This window comes from Mustela lutreola, chromosome 16 (genome assembly GCF_030435805.1).
Source record: "Mustela lutreola isolate mMusLut2 chromosome 16, mMusLut2.pri, whole genome shotgun sequence".
Lineage (NCBI taxonomy): Eukaryota > Metazoa > Chordata > Mammalia > Carnivora > Mustelidae > Mustela > Mustela lutreola.
In genome coordinates, this window is record NC_081305.1 from 4,653,094 (window position 1) to 4,675,799 (window position 22,706).

Consider the following 22,706-nt stretch of genomic DNA (forward strand, 5'->3'; position numbering starts at 1 on the left):
TGAAGGGCCGAACAAAATAAGAGAGTCTTGGCGTTTCAGAGTTCGGGATGGACGTCATGTGGCCCCGATCGGGGGGTCCCCCTGCTCAGGTCCCAGGGCCATTCGGCTGTAGGCCAAGCTCCACTTTTGTGCCCGTGAGCCAGTGGTGGGGTGGGGGTGTCTGGGCCAGGCGCTCAGCCTCCCAGGGTGGGCTGGCTCGAAGAAACAGCCGCGCTCACTGGGAGAGCACGTGTGCGTGTCAGAAGGGCCGCGTGGGAAAGTCCATCAAGCCCTGTGCCTTTGCTCTCAGCGCAGATTTGTACCGGGTGATTCACTGGCAGGCCGCGGCCTTTGCTCCAGCACCTGAGTCTTCGAGCCCAGCTCAGACCAAGCCAAGCAGAGGTATCGGCCCTTTGGAGAAGTCGATAAATGAGGCGGCTGCCGCAGGGCGGCGGTGAGATAGATGGCTAAGCCTTGCATCCTACCTTGAAGGTCAGTGAATGCGGGCTGGCGGCTGGCGGGATGGCACGGGGGCGTTTCCTGCAGGCAGCCGAGCGGGGCTCAGGCGAGCGCCTCCTCCCCCTCACACGGCAGGTGATCGTGAACACCTGTTCTGGGCCCCACGCTCTGCTGGGGCCTGGGGAGAGGGCAGTGAGCCAGGCCGGAAGCTCCCTGCCCTCGTGACCCTGACGCTTTGCTTCACTGCGGGCCTTTGCCACCTGATCCTCTACTCTGCAATCCAGGAGGTGAGTGCCCAGGGGAGGGGCTGCCTTCCTCTCTTCCCATATCCAGGGGCATCCGTCTGGCCCTTCGCAGGCCTTGGTCAAGGGCGGGTGAACAGAATGGCTGGGGGAGGGAATGAGCAAGGTGTCCACGTGGGAGAAGCCAAGGGAAGGACCCTCGATGGCGTTCCATGGGGTCAACGTCCCCAGGCGTGAGGGCAGCCGTGCGCCTGGTCCACGTGGGAAGCAGTAACTTTGCGGCAGGTGCGCGGAGGCAGAGGGTGTGACAAAGGAGATGAGGGGCCTTCTGGAGCCCTGACCCCCCCACTGCATGAGGATAACAGCTGTTTCCACTTGCTTAGCACATACCATCACCTTATTCTGCTCCCAAAGCCCCCAGGGCTCTCCGCCCTCCCAGGCTTGGTGTTAGCCGTTGGTTTCTGCCAGGAATTCTGACCCAGCTCTTTGCTTGGCTGGCTCAGCGTCACCCTTCGGACCTTGGTCCAAAGACACCTCCCTCTTACCCAGCCCATCCGGCGGCCTCTCCCAGTTGCCCTGCGTCCCAGCATGCCGCGCGCTGTCCTGTTGGCACACGCTGCTCTGAGCAAGGGCCCCGGGAATACGGTCACCTATCACACACGCCAGCACCGCCTGTCTCCCGGCTGGCACGGAAGCCCAGCAAGGAGGACCGTGGCCTGGACCTGCTGTCCTCAGGGCGCAAGGAGGGCCGAGCTGGTGGTAGACGTTTAGCAAGTATTTACTGGATAAATAAATAAGCCGTAGGGCTGAGTTGAGATGAACTATAAGGAGGGCCGTCAGGCTGCACAGAACATTTACTTTGAGGCCTGCCTGTTGTTTTATATCGAAGGCAGTCTTCACAATCGGCCTTTCCCGAGAAGGTCGCTGCGGGTCACACAGCAGCCAGGTCTCCCGTGACCTCGGAGAGAGTCCCTATAAGAGATTTTTATTCATTTGATGTGTTTTCCTGCCTGAAATCTAGAAAAAGGAAAATCTGTACTCTTTGGATGAGTCAGCCTCTTCTAAAATGACTTCCCGCGAGACTCAGAAAAGAACCAGGAAATTCTTTGCACTGGTCTTGATTGTTTCAATTTTTGTAAGAACTTCACAGATGCTTTTAGTGTCTTGAACTTTTCATGTAACTATGATTAAATTGAAGTCTTGGTTTAGCCCAGAAGGTGGAGGTGTCTTCCACGTTTGTTGGTTCCTAAAACACCATTCCAGAAGGAAATAAATGAAAATCCATAAAGCTGCACATGCTCTTTGATCCAGAAACTCCTTTTTAAAAATAAGTTAGCCCCAAGCAGTAGTTAAAGGGAACAATTTCAGAGAGGTGAGGATACTGGCTTAATAAAGTCAAAGCTGTCCCTCCTCTGCAGGACTTCTCAGAGCCTTGAGTAAGCAGATTCAGGGTGTGAACAGCTGAGAAAGGGTCTCAGGAGAAAGCATTACTCAGGTTTATTTGGCGGAAATATTTAGCTATGAGAATATTTCCTCCATCACTGCTTATTGTAGAAAAAGTTTTTAAAAGTACCAGGAAACCGTCTACGGGTAGTGACTAGTTGCCCAGAAAATGAAACAGTATGAGGACAATAAAAACAATGATAGCCATGATGTGCATGGCGAGATGACTATGTGTGTGGAGTGGAGATGACACGAGAAACCGGATCTTTACACTATGCAGTGATATGTGCAACCGAGAGGACCACAGGCAAACGCCGGGCACGCTGGGTGCCTCCTTGTCATTAGCAGCAGAAACTGATGACGCTGTCTCTCCTCCTGAGTCCAAGGTCAGCCTCCCGGCCCCTCCCCACGCCCTGCCCTGCGTGCTGAGCCCTTTCCACTCCAGGGCTCAGTGTGTGAGCCCAAGCCCATCCCCCAGCCTGGCTGAAGAAACACCCTGGAAGGTAGTGCTGGTGGTAACTGTGCTAAGAGTAACAGGAGAGATGAAGAGACCAACACTAAAACAAGGCGTTGGTTGTTATTCCAGAAACTTCCTGAGCGTTGCACAAGGTTCTGCGCGTTTAACTCTCCAGCAGCCTCACGGTGTTGCTGTTACTGCTCCACGGGATGGATGAGGACCCTGAGGCACAGAGAGGCTCCGTCCTCGGCTCCAGGTCACACAGCAGGCCAGCGATGGAGGCAGTGAGAAGCTGGTTTCTGCAATGTCAGCCCCCAGTGTGTGGTATTTCGCTCCAGCAGGCTAATCCACCACGACGTCAATATTCGGTTGAATCACGAGGCTGCCATTCTAATGGTCAAAACCTGCCGAATCCCGGCCATGTCCTACGGCCCCATCTCATATGTAAGTATCTAAACGATAGAAGTGACAGGTCGGGATGGCGTCTCTTTCCACTACTGGCCGGAGTTCTCTGAGGGCTGCTTCTCTCTGTGTGCCCGTCTCCCCGGACATCCTCTAGCATTCTGTAAGCGCGGGGGGCCTATGAGTGAGTTGCTGAGATAATCATGTTGAATTCCCATCGCACCAGCACCTTCATATCCTTTATCACATCCGTAGCGTATCAAGCATAGTTCACTCATTTAGAAGAATTAATTTGTGCATATTGGCATCCGCTGTTGAACCGCTGGCTGTGACCTTTCCTTGTCACTTCATAGGAACTCAGATTAAATGTGTCTTCACAACACACACACACACACACACACTCACACACACACACAGCCCAGGGTCAACCAACCCTTCCGGGTCCCACCAGCACTCAGGCACATGGGCCTGCGGGGCCAGCGGGCAAGCAGGTGCCTTCTCTCTGGGTCCTGTGCGTGCACCAAGTACATAAGCCCCACATTCAAGGTCAGACTCCAGAGGCAGAATGTCTGGATTCCTCTTTTCATGTACCACGCCTGCTCCTGTCCACCCAGAGGACAGCCCGTGGCATCTGAGCACGTGATGCTGCGTGATGAGGTCCTGCTCCCGGGAGGGGCCGTGGCTCTGGATACAGCCGAGCGTCTGCAAAGCTTTTGTTGCACAAGAGAAACAAGGAAAGCCCCTTCCGGCAGGCATCTAGCTCTTTCCTTGAAATGCAGGAATCGTGAAACTGACCCTTGAGCCAAAGCTGTGAAAGTGAGCAAATGAGCAGAGACAGGAAAAGGCCGCCATCTCCTGGAACCACTCGGGTCTCTCCCTGGCTCTGTCTGCTTCGACCACGGAGCCAGGGTGTCAGCGGGTCCTCTCAAGAAACTTGTCATTCCCAAACCTGGTCAGCCCTTGGTCCTCAGGTCTTGAATACACCCTGTCTTGAAGACCTCTTTAAAGACGTCTCTACCATTTGGCCATGACTTCGTCTTTCAGAACCTCTCATGTCAACTTCCTAACAGTCTTGGATTTTAACATCCCCTCCGTTGACATTTTATTTTGCAAAGTCGAGGATTTTTACCTTTTGATACGGGAAGGTTGGACGTTGCTCCCTGGAGAACCCCCCACTGAGGCAGTGATCCATGGGACGGACGAGGTGGTTTGTGGCAAAGCAGCGGCATGCAAGTTAGGGTCCCGGTGACGAGTGAACAGGTGTTTGCTGCAAAATTCTCTCCACATTTCTGTACATTGGACAGCGTCCGTAAAGCCGAGAAAAAACCGAGAATGACAGATGTGTCTTTTCTCGCGTCGCTAAGCACCTCCCAGTCCACGTTCAGGTCTTCTTACTAAGGGTCCAAGAACCTAAGGGTCTAAGACTCCAGTCATGGGCGGGGGAGTCCCCACAACGCAAATCCACAGAGACGGAAAGTCAGGGAATGGTTGCCTGTGGCAGGAGAAGTGGGGGATGGAGGTTATGGCTAAGCGGAGCGGGGTATCTTTCCGGGGGGAAGAGCATGTCCTAAAACGGACAGTGGTGTTAGTTGCACGACGCCGTGAATACACTAAAAACCACTGAATTGTATATTTTCAATGGGTGGATTGTGTGGTGCCTCAATTATGTCTCAATAAAGCGGTTAGTTCTAAGAACAACACTTTCAAGGGAGTGAGTTCACCGTGGATTTCCAGGTTGTCAGAAGACCCAACACCCTTCCCAAAACCCTTCCCGTTCCGCTCTTCAGAATATTCTAGAATAGTACAATTTGGTAGAACTACAGAGGGCAAAAACGAGAGAGACCTTTTGATTGTCTTTCATCTCTGCCTGCTTGGGATACGTGTTAGCCAAAGGACTCTGGGGGTCGCTTCTACAGGATCTTCATTCACGGTCGTAGAGACCATGGCAGAACGAGCCAAGGTGGACCCTTGCCTGGTGAATGAATGAAGGAACGCATGAGTGAGGGAGAGAGCAAGCCCTTTGCCCTCCGCTGGGGCCTTTCTTATCCATCCTCCCATTGCCTTGGAATGAAAGTTCACTTCCTGTTCCACGACGCTGTACCCTCGCGCTGCCGAGGGGCTCCTCCCGACCCCACACAGAGGCTCTGGTCCTGTCACAAACTTGGCCCATGACCTGATGCTCACTCTCAGGCCTCGGCTTCCCCACCCACCAAAGGAGGCAGCGGTAAATGATGTTCCCGGAGGTCCTTCCCAACGCGAGTAAGTTATGACAGCCTTTACCAAAGTGATCGTTATTCATGGACGAGCAGAAAGTTATAAAATTATTCCTGGTGGGCAGATTCAAACCAAAGTCCCGGCAGATTTTTCTACGCGCCGTGCGACATTTTACGGTACGGTCTAAGTGCAGGGAGTAGAAAGGCAGCCATTAAAGGTGAGAAAAATCAACATCTGGGAAAGAATGCCAGTATGAACGGCTCACTCTGACTGCAGGGGGATAATTTTTTTCCAAGTAAGATCATGAGAAGTAGATTTATGTCCCCAGATCCAATGCAAATGCAGGATTTGTACAATAACCATTTATCAGCTCCCAAAGTGCTGATTTATTGGTCTGCCTCCCTATTTTGTATTCTGACGGGCTCAGAAAGTTAACTGACAACCCAGAAAGAAATATCCTCCGACTCATTGCAGACGACGGGTTATAAATGAGCGCAACTTGATTTTCTGCTCGGCAAAATTAGCGTTTTGAAATTCTCATTAGAAATTAGGTGTTAAAGCTGTTCCCAAACTTGACTGTTTGGCCTGTTGCTTTGTTCGTTGTTTTAGTCATTTTGTTTCCCGACCACGTCGGGCAGGGAAATGATGCCTTTGTTTTAGAACATTCTGGGGCGACTTCTTTGTCTCGATTTAACACCAGATCACCAGCCAGGCTGTGCCGAGGCCGTTAGGGTGCTGACCCCTGCACGGACCTCGCCCCCATGTGGGGAACGTGGGCGATGTATAGTCAGTCCCAGAACGAGGGGGAGCGGGACGACGAGCCGATCAGCCCACGGCCGTGCACTGAGCCCCTGCCTCATCTAGGAGGCCCTATGCCAGCCCAGAGAGGGCGGAGGCAGACGCATGACCTTGCTCCTATCAACCTGCCCCCACCCAATATTAGTGGAAAACCCTAATTCGCGTTTCCCAGATTGTGTGCCCCATAGTACTGGATCATGAGTTCAAGGACATGGCCCCGGGGCCCTCGTGCTGGGTTCTTGGCTTGCTAAGTCCCACGGAGGGCCTAGGCCTCTGTGATTTGACCACCTGCCGTGGGTCTTTGATGCAGCCGGTCTGGGTCAGGCATTTGGGCTTCACTGCAGGCTTGGGATCCAGCCATTCTCCTAAGACTGAAGCCCTCGAACAAAGGGTAAGTGGAGTAGACCAAAGCGAAGTCAGCAAGAAGGTCAGGACCCTGTTGCTAACTGGGGGAAAGGCCAAGCAGCTTCCCTTTTGCCCTCTGAGTCCGGGTCACCTGCAAATCTCTTGGCTTCTATGTTTCTTTTCTTTCTTTCTTTCTTTTTTTTTTTTTTTTAAGATTTTATTTATTTATTTGACAGACAGAGATCACAAGTAGGCAGAGAGGCAGGCAGAGAGAGAGGGGAAGCAGGCTCCCCACTGAGCAGAGAGCCGGATGCTGGGCTCGATCCCAGGACCCTGGGATCATGACCTGAGCCGAAGGCAGAGGCTTTAACCCGCTGAGCCACCCAGGCGCCCCTTGGCTTCTCTGTTTCTTGACTCTGTTGCGTGTCCTTGAACTCTCTAAGCTGCAACTCTAGTCCTGGCTGGCACTGGCTTGGAATGGGCCTCCTGCCTCCTCTCTCTGCTCCGAACGTCTGAAGGAGCTTTTTATAAAAAATTCAGATCTAATATAACATCCTTCCACGTTCAGTCCTTCAGGCATCCCCACTGCCCACATATCAAGGCTCAAATTCTAGTTCAGACTAGACAAGATCTTCCGCAGTCCTGTCTACTGGTTGACTGAACACACCTAGCCTCAGGGCCTCTGCCTTTGCTGTGTGCTGGACCCGCACATCCTTCCCTTGGTCCTTCTTCAAGTCTCAGCACGGCCCTCCCTTCCTTCTGGGTCCTGTACGAGCAGATACAGATGTGCCCCTCTCTTTGCCTTTGTCACACGGTCTTGTTTTGTCTCTCGAATCACACTGTCAGAATTCTTGTCCTAACAACGGTCTGTCCCCAGTAGCTATGAATTAAGGGTCTAATTCACATTTGTTCAGTGAGTAAGGGGACCCAGAAGGGAGTCCCAGCGGTAGGATGATTCCTACTGGAGCTGATAAGAGGACTGGGAAGGCACATAGGGTATGCCTACATCTTCCAAGGGAGCGGCTCCTAGCCAGGCCCCATCTTGGGATTGTCCCACTTATAGCATAGCCCTTGTTCAACCAGCGGCTTGTGTCCCTCCTGATCTCTGTTCATCATTGATCTTGTTCCTTTGGGGAGCGTAGCTCTGCCCAGGTTGGTTGGGGGGGGGGAAGGTAAAGATATGCATCTCTGGGAGAGGTCCCAGGAGTCCTTCAGGGGGACTGAAGGAGATGGGCTCTAACAGAGTCAGAGGAGTCTTGAACTAGGAGGGAACCTCCCATGGCCAATCTGAGCTTGTCTGGCTTCCTTCACCCATTCATCCCTCCATGCATCCGTTCATCTACCCATGCGTCTATCTGTATATCCATCCGTCCGTCTGTCCATCTATCCCTCCATCCGTTCTTTCAGCATCCATTGTATCAGGCTCTCTTCTGTAGACTGCGATTATGACAGAGCTGATGTTCTAGAATCATAAGCAACACAGAGACAGACAACGCAACAACTTCAGAGAGTGACAGGTGGTCTAAAAGCCCTCACAGTGGGTAACGGTACAGGGAGGCTAGGCAGGGTGGGCAAAGTATTTTTAGTGACGGTGACCCAGGAAAACCTCTCAGGGGAGATGACAGATGAGACAGTTAAGTACAGATATGGGAGGGGGAGAGGGCTTAGGACAGAGGAAACGTGGCGAGCCGGTGAGTCAGGGAGGAGCGTCCGACTGGGAAGCAGCGTGGGACTAAGGGGCAGAGCACGGGCCAGTCATGGGGATGGTGTTCAAGTCCCGGCTCAGTCATTTCGTCTCTGTGGGCCCCTGGGAGAAGCACTCACGTTTTGGAGTTTCTGCTTCCCTGTATATAAAACGGGGACATGAAAACCTTAGAGTGTGGCTCTGAAGATGAAGTCCTGAGTGCGACACGGCCCTTGGCACAGGGTCGGTCCCCAGGCCCAGATACCTCCACTCCTTTGTCAGTGAAAGTCACAACACTTTTCACATCTGCGTCATTAGGCGAAAAGATTGATCGCCTTGGTCCTGGTAAGCAGATTCAGACTGATACCTCTATCTGATTTCGGTTGCGTTCCATATTTCAAAAATGCTCTGTGGACTTCCTTTATTATGCATGCCGCCTGGTTCTCGGGACCGTGACACTGGAAGGTCGCAGCTTGGCTCTGGGCTCAGAAATACGGCAGCTGTCAGGCGCGTGATTTAGGAACTTGGCCTTCCTCCGTGGAGCCACGGCACAGTAAAAGCAAGCCAACGATTTAATCTGTGGCTGCTGAAGGAAAGTGGAGAGAAGCCGAAAGCTGCTATATTAACAGCAAACTTTCTCAGCGAATGTTTTCGCGGAGATGCTGTCGCATCGCCCGGCTCCCTGCCTCCCGTGGCCTCCAGATGGCCCGCCCGGCATCTGGAGGAGGGACTGGAGAGTCCCAACAAGAGGCTGAGACTCCCCCAGACCCAAGGAGCAAACTGTGTACACACGCCCTGTGAGGGTGTGGGACGCTGGGACACACACACACACACACACACACACACGGGCCCGTCCGCTCAGGTTTGCCGCCTTAGGCTTCCCGGCCAAATCACATCTGCATCTTCTTATTTTCCTGGTCTATGTCCACAAGTGCATGGCTAACGGTTCCACATGTGCTTCTCTGGGGAGACCCGAAAAGCCCAGATTAAGTCGTGTGTGTCCACTGCCGTGGTGTACACACTCCCCCTGACCGTGGCTGATTCCAGATTCCGTGCGCCGTGGCGGGCTGCCGGCACCCGGGAAAGCTTGCACACGCCGGTTCAGGGATGCTGCTGTGACGTCATCACCCTGACAGCGACAGCGACCCCATGGTCTGCCTGGGCGCTGGGTCGGGCCCTGTGTGCTTGACGTCCTGTGTCATCCTCGCCATCGTCGTTTGGGGCAAGGACTGTTATTCCCACTTCCAGGATGAGAAAGTCGAGGCTCAGGGAGATCGCGTGGCCGGCACAGGCTCACCGTTAGAATGTGGCAGAGCTGGGGCAGCAGAACACCTGCTCCTCTGGTGACGGTCCCTGGCCCCGGCCCCTATTCCACGTCCTCGACTGTCTTCCTGGGTGAGTATCTTGCTTCCGAGCGGGCTCACGATTATGGGGTTCCTGGCAGCTTCCCATAATGCTCTTTGCATCTAGAACCCGTCCACCCTGGTTCAGAGCTGGGTCCAGTTGCCTTAGCTGGGCTCCAGAGGGTAGCCTGCACCTCTCACACCATTATCCCTCCATTCTAGCAAAACGCGTCTCCCCACGGTGCCCGGATGAGCCTACGATCATTGCTCTCCCTTCCCCGACAGCTTATCCTTTCCCCCTTAACGGTGATGGTCCATTCAAATCCCACCACCTCCTACCAGCCCTCCTGGACCACCTCAGTCCCTGGATCTCTTCTTCTCTTGGACTTCTATAGCATTTATGCCTGGACGACTAGCATGGCCCTCAGAGCCAGTGGCTTGTATGGAAACTGTTGTCACCTGGGCTGGATTTCTTACTACGTCCAGGAGACCACAAGCTATCTGAAGGCAGAGACAGTGGGGTGTACAGAATTGTCGAAGAGCCACAAAGAATCACTTGCTTAGACAGGGGTCCCCTCACTGTGCCTGGAACAGAACGTACCTGACTTCCCACCGTAGTGAACGGAGAGGAAGGGCGCTGCTACTCTAGAGTCTAGGACCCACCCATAGCCTTACGAGAATAAACCCAATCTATTTAAATATATTTTAAAACAGTGAATCTCATTCTTTTGCCACTCTGTACTGGATTTAATTGCCACAAAGAATAGCAGAAGGCAACATCTCCGTGGCTGGGTGTGCAAAAGAGAGGCGTTCTTCTGGGTTCTGGGTAAGGCAGAGAAGATACATCATAGGGGTGCCTGGGTGGCTCAGTGGGTTAAGCAAATGCCTTCGGCTCAGGTCATGATCCCAGGGTCCTGGATTGAGCCCTGCATCAGGCTCTCCGCTCAGTGGGAAGCCTGCTTCTCCCTCTAACTACGTCTGCTGCTTCCCCTGCTTGTGTGTTCGCTCTCTGACAAAAAAGTAAATAAAATTAAAAAAAGATACATCATAATTCTTGCTCCGATTCACAGACACGTGGAGGCCAGTTGGGGCTGCCCAACCCAAATTAAGCTGTGACCTTTGGGTGACCTTCCCGGAGCCTCACAGGAGGTTGGCCACCCATGCCTGCCCAGTGCTCATCACCTAGCCATCCCTCCGTCTGCTCTAACAGCCACTGTGACCAGAGACAGTGTGGAATCCTGATGAGGCATAAATACAGGGCTACCGGCGGTGCAGGTGAGAGCCAGACACAGGTGTGAACGCCCTGCAGTGGGAAGACTCACGCTGGACGACCACTGCCTCCCACCCCAGGAGCACACCTCTGAAGCCCAGTCCCTCTCACACATGCCTGTTGTTCACATGGTGTCATGGAGGGACTTCTGCTCAAGGAAAGAGGCCGTCGCAAGGCCCCATGGATTTATCTTCCAGAAGGGACTGGCCCTGACTCTGGGGATGGCACTGAGTCCACCTCTGGCTCTCAGGGTGTAGCAGTCAGTGAGGGCAAAGCTTGACAGATTCTGGGATCTAAATGTCACTGCCCAGTGCGCCTGCTCGACGACATTCCATGGGACCATGTGCCTCTTGTTACGCATTTCTCTTAAGAAACTGCAGAGACTGGAGGAGATGAGTGAATTGGTTGTAAGAGACATGGGCAGAGCCTGGCCCTCCTCCCCCTGTGGCGCCCACAAGCTGCCAGCTCCTCCGTTTCTACACCTTCCCTGGTTCAGAGCCCTCTGCCTCCCTGTGCCGTGGGCTAGAAGGGCCTCGCCAGCAACTGGAGGGGCTGGGGTAAAAACGCCCGGGCTCCTTCCCTCCCTGGCTGGAATAAGTCTCCGTGGGCTCCTGGGGATCCCACAGGGGGACCGAGCCCCCTTTCTCACATGGTGGCCGGCGGGACAATGCAGGCTGGTTGCCTCCCCTTCCCTGTCCCGCTTCCCTCTCCCTTGCCGGCAGGTAAGACATCTCCTTCCCAAATGGACTGTCTGCACCCAGATCCTTGTCTCAGTGTCTGCTTTAGGGCAACCCAAACTAAGATAGTTGTGTCGGTAGAACTCCTATCAGACAGGGGTTAATTCTTCTGGAAACCACCTCCTGGAACGGCATGCCATGTCTTCATCGAGGAGAGCAGGGAGTTAATTCCACTTGGCTCCCCTGGGCATCTCAACCCTGTGCGAGGAAGGGGAGACTAGCAGGCGCTGCTTGGGAGTCTAGGAATGAAAACCCAGAGAGAGAGAGGCTGGTGGGCCTACAGGCCGAGGTTTTCAGGAGCTGCCTCCAGCGGCTGAGGAGGGAGAGCAGATTTTGCACACAGGGCAGCTGCTCAACTGGTCTACTTTTTCCTATGCCCCTCCCCCCAACTCGGGAAAGGTTAAAGGACCCCACAGTGTCCCCAGGAGAATTAATGAGACGATGTATGAGTGGACCTTTGGTGATTATGTTGTTTCCATGCAGATTTGTTGATGATAACAGAATTCCCACTCTGGTGAGGGGTGCTGCTAGCGGGGGAGGCTGTGCAGGTGTGGGGGCACGGAGGCTAGGGGAATTCTCTGTACCTTCTACTCAATTTTGCTCTGACTCTAACGCTGCCCGAAAAGCTAAAGTCTATTAAAAAAAGGTAGACAAGTCTAGGTTTTTGGAAATCTAGTGTTATGGAAAACAAAATGGACTCGGTAAAATGGGAGATTGTATCAGGAAGACGATATTAAAGGTAAATTGCATAGACTGTGAAAGATGTTCACCGTATCTGATAGACCATTCATCCATCACGGAGGGAAGATAATCACAAAGTGGGAAGGGGGAGGGCGGCGGCCACCGTCGCCACCTTCCCAGCCCCTCCCTCCCACTCCCGCCAGGACACTTCTTCTTCCTTCATTTTGGTACAAACACCCTGACTGCCCCTCCCCCATCCCCATGACAGTCCGCCTGTCCTCAAGGTCCACCATCCCCTGGTACGCGGGGGTGCTCTGAGTCACTCACATCTGACTCTGGGCCCGCACAGACCACTGGGACCCAGGCTCCCACCTCACCTACTTGTGACCTTGTCTGATTTTGTGAGCTGCTACAGAACCTTCCTTTGTTTTTGGCTTTTTTTTTTTTTCAGAGTCACTTTCTCCTATTGGTCCCCAACCCCAACAGGTAAAGAGCCCGTTTTGGAAACAGGACACTATCGGGTAACATACCTTACTAATGCTCGGTGGCAGGTGCCGAGGGTCAGGGCCTGGGGGTTCAGCTCCTGCCCCCAGCCGCTGCGACCTGCAGAAATGCCTGCAAAGGTGGACAGCACGGCTCGCAGGAGGTCCTGGTCCTGCCCGCCAGGGTTAGGTCCGCAGAGATAAAGCAGATGGGCTCCCGAAACCGAAGCGGAGACTACAAGGAAGCATTGTCCAGTCCCCGTCGCGGGAAGGGGACGTTAACCTCCGAGGAGGAAGCAGAGCCGGAGTTCGCCCGAAGTAACTGGGCGCAGAGCACGGGAACAGCCCCGGGCATTTTTACGTGGAATTTAATATTTACGCCAGCCTGAACTCGTGGCAGTAAAGCTCTGTTTCCTGTCTTCTGGGGAACGAGGTGGGGGCATTCCCCAGCGAAGGTAGGCAGGCGTGAATGAAGGAGGCTTTGAATGACAGCAATAAAGCCCCGCTCTCGCTTTATCCCGTCCTCGCCGGAAAGGCCTTGCTCAGCCAGTAACAATTACCTGAGATTACACACCACATGCACGAACAGGCCGGTTCGCAGGGCGCGCTCGTGCTTTCTCCGTTCACTTAACCCAAGACGGATGGAAAAGGGAGCTGAAGAAACGTCCAAGAACTAAAGACAAAGGCGGTTTCCCTAGCCCAGGACCAAAATAGATGGGAATCATCAGAACCCTCTCCTTACAGGAGGCCAAGGAGGCATCCCCCTGCCCACCCCCAAAGCCGCTCCATGTAAACCAAGAAAATCCACAGTCTCCAGGATGTCAGACCTGCTGCATATCTAGGATATCACAGATATTCAACAGTCCCGGAGTCTTATTTTGTGATGCTGAGCATGATACGGTGACATTATATAGTGACATTATAAGCAATGTTTTAAAACTGTCTATCCTCGTAATAGTAGAGAATCTTTATCAACAGGTAAATCCCCTCATCTTTAGTGACAGACAGAAGGCATCCCGCGGTCGGTGGGCTGGTGACGGGGTATCTGCACGGCATTCAGCTGCAGGAACTGGAGGAACCGTGTCCCCATCTCTCCCCGCTTCTGCTCCCCTCCCTGGCGAGAGCAATCTGGACTTAGGAGAGCGTGCTCAGGTAGCTGGTCACTTTGAAAGAAGCTTCATAGTTTTTTGTTTTTTGTTTTTTTTTAAATATATACCAGTTATATATCACTGAGAGTACAGATTTTACATCTGCTGAGTATTTCTGTCAATAATAAGAGCCGTGTTTTAAGGACACGAATATTACTGGCAAGTCGGGGAGGCGATGTGATGTTCTCAACATTTCTAACAGCCACAGTAAGGCCCGAAGTGCCTTTCCCTACCCCAAGACTTGCAGTGGCTGTGACTGTGGTAGCTTCTGCTACATGTCCCCCCCGCCTCCAGTCAGACCACCTGGCTTTGCTCTGGGCAGCCAGCCTCCCACCAGGCTTTGGGGGAGGCTGCTTCTGCACTGGTCCTCTGGGTCTGACATAGGACTCTGGCGTGTGGTTAGTGTAGACTGGAGCCCTGGTGTGCTCTGGGCCAGGAGTGCTGCTGGAAGCCGGGGGAGGAAGCTCCTTGGGGATGCAGAGCTCCTGAGCCGTGCACCTCGAGTTCCTGCTGGCGGTTCGCTACTTGATGTCAAGTTCTGTTTGAGAGCAGAGCGGCGGGGGAGTGGAGTAAACGTGCAGGAGGAGAGAGGACCCCGAGAGGTGCACCATTGTGGCACTCGCAGGGCTGACATCCTGGCCGGCTGGTGGGCGCCCCTGCCAACGGTCTCTAAATGGGTATTTATTTGCCTTGCACACTCAGATCCTGCTCTGAGTTGGACTCAAATCACACCTTCCCCTGGATTTCCCAGTTATGGGAGCTAACCAAGTTCCCTTTTATTCTCATGCCATCTTGAGTTAGGTTTCATTTGAAACTACAACAGCCCTGAGGGATGACTCCACCACCGTCCGTGGGAGTAAAAGCCTCGGGAGCAGCCTTTCTGACCATGGACTTGAAAGTGACACCTTTTCTCTTAGGGGAGGGGAATTCAAGAGCTGCAAAGGCCTCTTCTTGGAAATGCCCCTCCCTCCCCAACCCTGTAGTGCTCACGAGGAACCAGCTCAAGCTCATCAATAATAAGTCAACGCAATGTCATTCCCCATGAGAAGGAGGAGTCTTCCCCGGGACTCAGGTGAGGCAGTGGACACTGTCCCGTGGAGATGGGAGGTGATGGAGGATGCCCGACAACTTGGGGAGCTTCCCTGCAGGGGGACCGTTTCTAGTGGGGCTGGATTAGTCCACCTCTGCCTGCGGGGTCAGTGGGGATGGGGGCGTGGTGGGCAGAGAGAGGATCAGACGAAGCTGGGGTGAATGGGGTCGGGGGTGAGGGAGGCACTTGCCCCTGAGTCGGGTTCCTGTGTTTGCTGTCAGGTGATGGGCACAGGCTGACACGCCTTGCTCCCTGGCCGCTGGCTCCATCCATACTCTGTTCATTAGCAGAAAGCCTCGAGGGCTCAGACGGTTCTGAATGGAGGCACCTGCACCCCGAATCCCAGTGTTTGAAAGCAAAGATCCCTCTGCTTCACATTTCTTTACCAGTGGCTTAGAAATGCACCGTCCCTCAGAATCGCGTGGCAGAATGTTTTTTACCCTTTTAATAAAAATCCAAGTGATGTACCAATGAACTTAATAGGGCTGAATTTTTATAGAAGCAGTGTGGTTTGATACACCTCTCTCTATGTTCATTACGCCTGTGTTTCACATACTACGTGGCAGACGGGACGAGTGGCGAGCTGAGCAGAGAGTCTCGCTACCCAGAACCAAACAACGTCTGTTAACACTGAAAATCGAGTGGCAATATGACCTTTTTCCAGGAAGGGGGAGTTGGAATAATGCAGGTGGAACAGAAAACACTACCTCTGACTCTGCTGCAAGGCGCTCTGCCCCGTCGGTGCGCTGCCCCTGGGAGGGGTACGCCCGGGAACATGGAATAAAATGGAATGGGGAGCTGCCCTCCTGATTCTCGCCCCAGGAGTCTCCTTTCTCCAATACACAGTTCACTGAGGGAAGATACGGGGGTTTTGCTTTATTTCTATTTTTTCTTAGCCACATGCCTCATTTTCCATCAGCCCGGCTGCACAGAGAATAGAATCTACTTGTGGATCTGAGCCCAGCCGGCCCCCACACAGGGGTGCGTGTGCGGTCCCGAGGGCTGGTTCTCAGGACACGGTGAAATCCGCCAGAAATCTGATGGGCACTGAGGTGCAAGGATTCTCTCATACCTGCCCAAGGCCCCTTGAAAAGACGCTGCTCTGAATTCTAATGGTGTCTGTTACGCGCTGAATTGTATCCCCCAGATTCTTACACTGAAATCCTAACCTCCTGGCACCTCAGAATGGGATCGTATTTGGAGACAGGGTCTTTAAAGAGGTGATGGAGTTAACATGAGGTCCCAGCTTGCATTTTCCCCGTGTTGTTTGCTCACAATAGATTGTGCACAAAGGGGGGTTTTCTTCCTCTGGCCTGCCTGACTAGTTACGAGGCACATGACCACGGAAGAACAGAGAAGACTAGACTATTGACTATTGACTATTGGCTTCTCATGGAACGTCCCAGAATCTCCCTGTGCCCGAATTCATGAGAACTACTAACTGGAGAACCCAGGGAAGGGCCTCTTCAGCTGTTCCACACTCGGGACCTGGCCCAGTGTGGTGGCCTATGCTGCAAGCCAGGGCATGCTGTGGCCACTTTGCTGTTCCCAGGGTCCAGGTCACTGGGTCCATGTTCTGGCAGCCAGGAAGGGAGTTCTTCCTCGAATTCTGCCCTGTCCATCCCAGTTGGGTCTGCTGGAGCGGACTTCCTCCTCCTTCCAAAAGCTGCAAGATGGCGATCGTGTCTGTCCCTCTTGTGTTCCTTCTCCAGGCCCAGCTTCTTCCATGTGCCTCATATCAGAGGGTTTCGAGCCTTGCCTGTCCTTACTAACAAACGTCCTAGTCCTTTTTACTGAGTGCTTACGAGGTGGCAGTCGCTATGCGAAGCCCTTTGTGCTTGTGGAGGTCAGACACATCACGATCTTGGGAATGCCATCTGAGATGAAGATACTCAGGCTTGGGGAGGCCACCTCTGTTTCCCCAAGTTTCACGGTTGCTAAGTGGCTGGATAGTCTGGTTTTCTGTGATTCCAAAGTCCTCTCTGCCCCGACCCCTTTTAAAATTGTGGCAAAATACCCGTAAAAATTAACTACCTTAACCATTTTAGGTGTACAGTTTGGTGCTATCAAGGGCACGCATCATATTGGGTGACCCCAACCACACCATACAACACAGAAGTCTTCTTGTAGAACTGAAACTCTAACCGCTCAATAATGAGCTCCCATCCTGGTGCTCTGCCCATCCCCCACCCTCATAACTGGTGACCACCCTCCTAGCTGGTGTCCCTATAAATTCAACTACTCTAATGACTCATATGAGTGGAATTGGATAGGATTTGGGTTTTTGTGGCTGGCTTATTTCACGGAGCAGAATGTCCTCAAGGTTCATCCCTGTTATCATTGGTGTCAAAAAGTCCTTCCTTTTTAAAGACTGAATAATATTCTATTGTCTGTACATGACACGAGGGCTTATCCATTCACCTATGGATGGATGCCTGGGTTGCTTCCACATTTTAGCTAATGTGAATAACACTGTTATAAATACGAGTGTACAGATATTTCTTTGAGACCCTGCTTTCAATGATTTTTGGTTCTCAGAAGTAGAATTGCTGGACCAAATGATAATTCCATTTTTAATTTTTTGACGAATCATCATCCTGTTTTCCATGGCAATGGTACCATTTTAAATTCCCACCAACAGTGCATAGAGTTCCAGTATCTCCACATCCTTGGCAACACTTGTTATTTCTTTTCCTTCCTTCTTGTCTCTTCTCTTTTCTTCCTCCCTCCCTCTCTCTCTCTTTCTTTTTATTCTAACGAGTGTAAGTTCGTATCTTGATGTAGTTTTGCTTTGCATTCCCCTAATGATTAGTCCTGTTTGGCATCTTTTCATGAGCGTACCGGCCATATGCGGATCTTCCTTGTAGAAATGCAAAGTCCTCCATGTGACGATCCCAAACAGAACCTTTTCCCGGGTTGCTCTCCTTGAACACACTTGAGTCTGGCAGCAACCCTCTGAAAAAGAGACACCCAGAGCAGCACGGAAGCCTGGCTCACAGGATGGTGGCCCCAGTTCCATATGCCCGTCGTTTTACTTGGAGATTCTCTTGGCTTCTCTCAGAGCCAGAAGATACCTTTGCCCAAGACTGAACTTGCAGTCAATGAAAGTCTCCAGGCCCTTGAAAGTTGCCTTGAACTGGTGTAAAGCCAGCTCTCTCGTTTTGAGTCAGAGGACATTTGGCCATGTTTTAGCCTATTGTTCTATCACAGGGTCTCTTGACCTTGGCACTGCTGACTTTTGGGGCTGGATAATTCTTTTTTTTTTTTTTTTTTTTTTTACAAAGGGGCTGAACTATACACTGTGGGAAGTTCAGCTGTAATTCTGGCTTTTGCCTGTTCAGGGCTGGTTGCACCCCCTCCTAAATGTTCTAGATGTTGCCCGATGTCATGGCAATATCACCACCGATGAAGAACCGCTCTTCTAGTATATTTCAGACATCTAAAGATGGGTGACTTCTTCTTCTTCTTTTTTTTACAGTGTGGGGATATCCAAGATTTTCTAGTAATAAATAATGTCTCTTAAAAGTCTCTGTTCTTTCCATGAATCCAGACAACTATAGAAAGAGGTGGACATAATGAACTGGGAAAGAGACAGGGTCAGGAACTGAGAAGAACACTTCCCAATAGATTTGCCATTTATCTGACACGGACAGGGGACCACCGAATGCAGAGCGAGCACTTGGATTCTGTTACATGGGATGATGAGGTCCACGAATCAAATATTTATTTCCTTGTCATGAGAATGAAATTATTCATTTCATTCTCCTACCAGCACGCATGACTAGCTCTGGACAAATATAAACAGGTCTGGTTTAAGAGGCTCACCGCGGACAATGGCAGAGCATTGACGTTCTAGACAGAGAAATATACAAGGTCCTGGTGGACATAAGGATGATTGAGACACACGTCCTGAGGCAAGGCAGGGTTTCCCAAATAACAATCAGTGCCTACAGGACGCTCGGTGTGGGAGATGTGAGGTGTGTGTATGGGTAAGGCTGGGTAGGCAGTGCGAATCAAAGGGAGATTTCTAGCGACTCTCTTCGATCGGAAGAGAGAAAAGGATGGCAGCTGTAACAAACGTCTGTGGTTGCTGTAACAAATTTCCACAAACCTAGTGACTTAAAACAATGCAAGTTGATTATCTTGGCGTTCTCAGGTCAGAGTCTAAAATCAAGGTATGGGCAGGGCTGCCTTCCTTCTGGAGGCTCTAGGCATGAATCTGTTCCAGTGCTCTCCATGGCACCCAGACAGAGGTGCACCTATTCCTCTTCTCAGGGTCTCTTTGTTGCCTGGTCCCAACCTCTCATCACACCTTCGCCAGCTCTGACCCTCATACCTCCCTCTTACGAGGATACTAAGGTTATGTTGCCCCCCCCCCCCCATGGTCCAGGGTCGGGTTATGGCTCAAGAGCCCTAATGAGTCACAGCACAGAGATTCTCTTTACCCCAGAGGGTCACAGATTTGGAGGTTCCAGGGACTGGAATGGGGGCATCTTCAGGGGCTGGGGGGCCGATTCAGCATAGCATGGTGAGCAGGAAGAGAAGGCCTGAAGGCTGTGAATTCACAAAGGATGTGGCTAAGAAGACGGCAGGTTCTTGCTAAGATACAGATCACCTGATCTACTGAACAAGCGGGTTAACATCCGCTGTGCGGGAGAAGCTCCTTTAGGGCCCCATCCATCCCTTCTCCTTTTGCCTCGCCACCCCAATCCCCCGAGCAGAACTGATGTGCCACCAACATGGGGCCACGGCAAAAGGAGGTACAGCTGGGCCATCCCTCTGTCTGTCATTCATCTGCTGCCCAGAGGACTACTGTGGTGACAAGCAGCGGGAGACAGCCGAGAGAAGCTGTCAACAGCAGAGAATGGAGAGCAAGCCCTCCCCAAGACTGGGTACCAAACGTGCCTTCACCCCAACCCTACGGACAGTCAGCAGTGGCCTTCCTGAGTTCTCAAGGGCACAAGCTCCAGCTTGGAAGAAACGGAAAATGTTTGCTAGGATATTAGAAGAGGCTCATGTCCAGGGAACTACAGCAGGAGGGCACTGGCTGAGAGGGGTTGTTGCTAAGCTGCATGGTTCCCAGCACATGTGTGTAACCTCTTGTCCTCAGCTGCGTTTTCTGCAAAGTGGGGACAGTAGGCCCTGTCTCGGGGTTGTTGAGAAGACGAAATGATGAAACATGCAGAAAATGCCTGGTACTTAGTAGTTGCTCAATAAGGCTTAATTCCGTTCTTCTTTGGCTTTCTATCTGATATCACTGCTTTTCTTTTAAAGTCATACATCTTAATTAAAAAAAAAAAAAACAAACCTTTATTTTTGTAGTTTATTTTCTTGGTGACTCCTGGAGGGAGGTACAGAGGTCACGGGATGACAGGTGGAAAGCCCAGAAGACAGAAAGCCTCGAAGTGCAGTGAAATGTTCAGTTCATTTACTAGCCTAGAACGATCACCCAAGAAACCTCAAATTCCATCCTCATAGTCTGTTGAAGCACCAGAGGAGTGAACAGTTTAGCAAACTTTGTGAAAATACACAAGCCCATATAACTTGAAGGGGGGAACTTTGGGTTCAGAGACAAGTCATCAGACGATGTCAGAAAAATCTGGATGTTTCCAAGTTAACGCTGGCCCCTCTAGGAAGTCCAAACCATAGGTATTAGCCATGTGCTGGAGGCCAGCTTTGATGGTGCGTAACAATCAGCGTGATTTCATTCACACACCGAAACCATTTTCCTGAAATTGGACCCTTATTATTAAGTTAATAGAAAAAAATTCCAATTGAACCTTGGAAGATTTTTTTGGCTATTACAGTAACATAGATTTCAATTTGGTGGAAAGTGAGCACTGAAGGCTTTCAACAATTTTCCAACAGAGCTTAAATTCAGTTCTAAGAACAGTCCCTATGTCATCAGCAGGGAAGGAAGGAGTCCTTAGTCCCTGGAAATGCACTAAGGGAGCAGTACCACTGTCCCCTGCATCTGGGCCCAGAGTGGCAGGGTTGTGGTGGGCTGGGTTGCAGAACGAGTCCCCAACTGGTGTGGGAGCAGCGCATGCCTTGTTGAGTTCACGTGCCGGGCACGCGGTAAAGATGTCCCTCCACACCCTAACCTGCCCTTCCCAGGACACGAGTCTCCGCCTGTAACTGGCTTGTCCCATGGGATTTGAAGAACTATCTGAGTGCTCCCATTCTGGCCTTATGGCGAGAATGACAGTGCCTTTTATTGTCCTGGTTGGGGTAATCATTGTTATTTTTGTTCATCATATCGGTTGTCTGAACAGCCCAACAACAGCAGATTGAAAACTCCACCTGAGAGAAAAAACGTTTGACACACACATCTCTCCCTTCACTCACTCAAAGTGCTTTTCTCTTCCAGATCGTTTGGAAATCAGTTGCAGGTGCACAGGGCAACATGCGCTCCAGCCCCCTTCCCTAAATGCTCCTGGGAGAAGGGCCCTTGTCTTTTTTTTTTTTTTTAAAGATGCCAGGAAACGTCTTTATAGGACCTACAGAGGGGAAAGGCTTTTTCATTTCTCCTTGTAAAGAAAAGCGCTGTCTGCAGGGTTAGCTAGATGGACTTTCCCAGGATGTATTTTGTGCAGCTGAATGGGTGTTCTGACAGCGGAACGGGATGCGTCCCGGGTGACAAGTGCTCGTTTGCGCCCAAGACAGGCTCAGGGGCCCGGTGGTCCAGGCCCGTGTTCGCGGTCCTCTAAGATTAGAAAAGGAACCCGGTGCCTCTGGGCGAGTCTGCGGAGAGAACGACGAGCTTCCTTACGGTGCCCTTGTTTCTTGCTTCTTTAAACAGTTATTTTTCGGTTTATAAAGGTGACGTGTTCAGCCTAGAATACTTGACAATACAAAAGCAGAGGGGGAAGAGAGAGAAGAAAACCTGTCCATGCTTCCAGGAACCCGAGAGAATCACTCCCAGCCTAGTGGGTTATTTTATTCAGGAGCGTCTCTACATGGGATTTAAATAATTGGGGTCGTACAGGTTTTGATATCCCACTTTTTCTGTTTCACTTTGTATCGGGAACAATTTCCCCTGGCTTAACAGTTCTTACAAAACCGGGGCTTACTAATGGTACATTAGTCTGTCACAGGGCTTGGCCCACTATTTATTCAACCCGCCTCCTGTTGGGGGACACTCAGGCTGTTCCCCAACTTTCTGCTGTCAGGAACAAGGCTCCAGTGGAGAACTCTGCAGGAAGATCCCTGCTTCCCGGTACCCAAGCCTGACACCACCATTTCTGATGATTTCTTGGAGATGAATTCCTAGGAGTGGAATTACTTGTCTTGGAGAGTAGGACTGTTGGGGAAAGGCTGCTACATAACACAACACGGCTTTCAGACTGTGTGCCAACGTGCCTTCCTCGCCTTAACTCTGTTTTAAAATCACTACTCATGGCCCTTTCCTGTGCCCTTTTAAGGCTGACAAATTGCCTGAAGAGGCTAACACAGAAGCGTAAAGTAAGTCTCCATAAAACCCAGGGAAGAGATTATAGAACTCCTTTTTGGATCCTGTCTGGAGTCACAGCTGAATCAGAGGGAAATTTTCTTTTGGTTCAAGCACCTTGGTGATGTTAAGATTTTGTGAATCTTAGAGCACGTGCACGCGATGGAGAGCGCAGGTCCGCAGCACGGCGGGGACGGGGCAGAGGAAGACACCTTGCTGAGCAGGAAGCCCACCTCGGGGCTCCATCTCAGGCCCCGGGGATCATGACACGAGCCCAAGGCAGATGCTTAACCTACCGAGCTACCGAAGAGCTCCTTTGTGATATTTTTATTCAGTTCCTAGCACAGTGATGAATGTAAAGCTAACCGTAGTTTGAGGATACCTCCAGAGATGCTTACCTTTGAAGGTGGGGAAAAAAGTCTACACAAGGTGTTTTCTGTTTGAAAGGTCATTTGGAATTTTAAAAAAATAAAAAAATAAAT

The 22,706-nt window shown here is 51.6% G+C and overlaps 1 protein-coding gene and 1 non-coding gene across 2 annotated transcripts in view; one reads left to right on the forward strand and one right to left on the reverse strand.

Annotated features, from left to right (window-relative positions):
• The window catches only part of CDH13 (cadherin 13), a 989,149-nt gene that overhangs the window by 42,852 nt on the left and 923,591 nt on the right, over positions 1-22,706 (reverse strand). The gene's annotated exons all lie outside the window — the stretch shown is intronic.
• LOC131819025 (small nucleolar RNA SNORA26) lies at positions 22,186-22,307 on the forward strand. Its single transcript, XR_009349028.1, has one exon. It is a non-coding gene; the product is annotated as a small nucleolar RNA SNORA26 (small nucleolar RNA).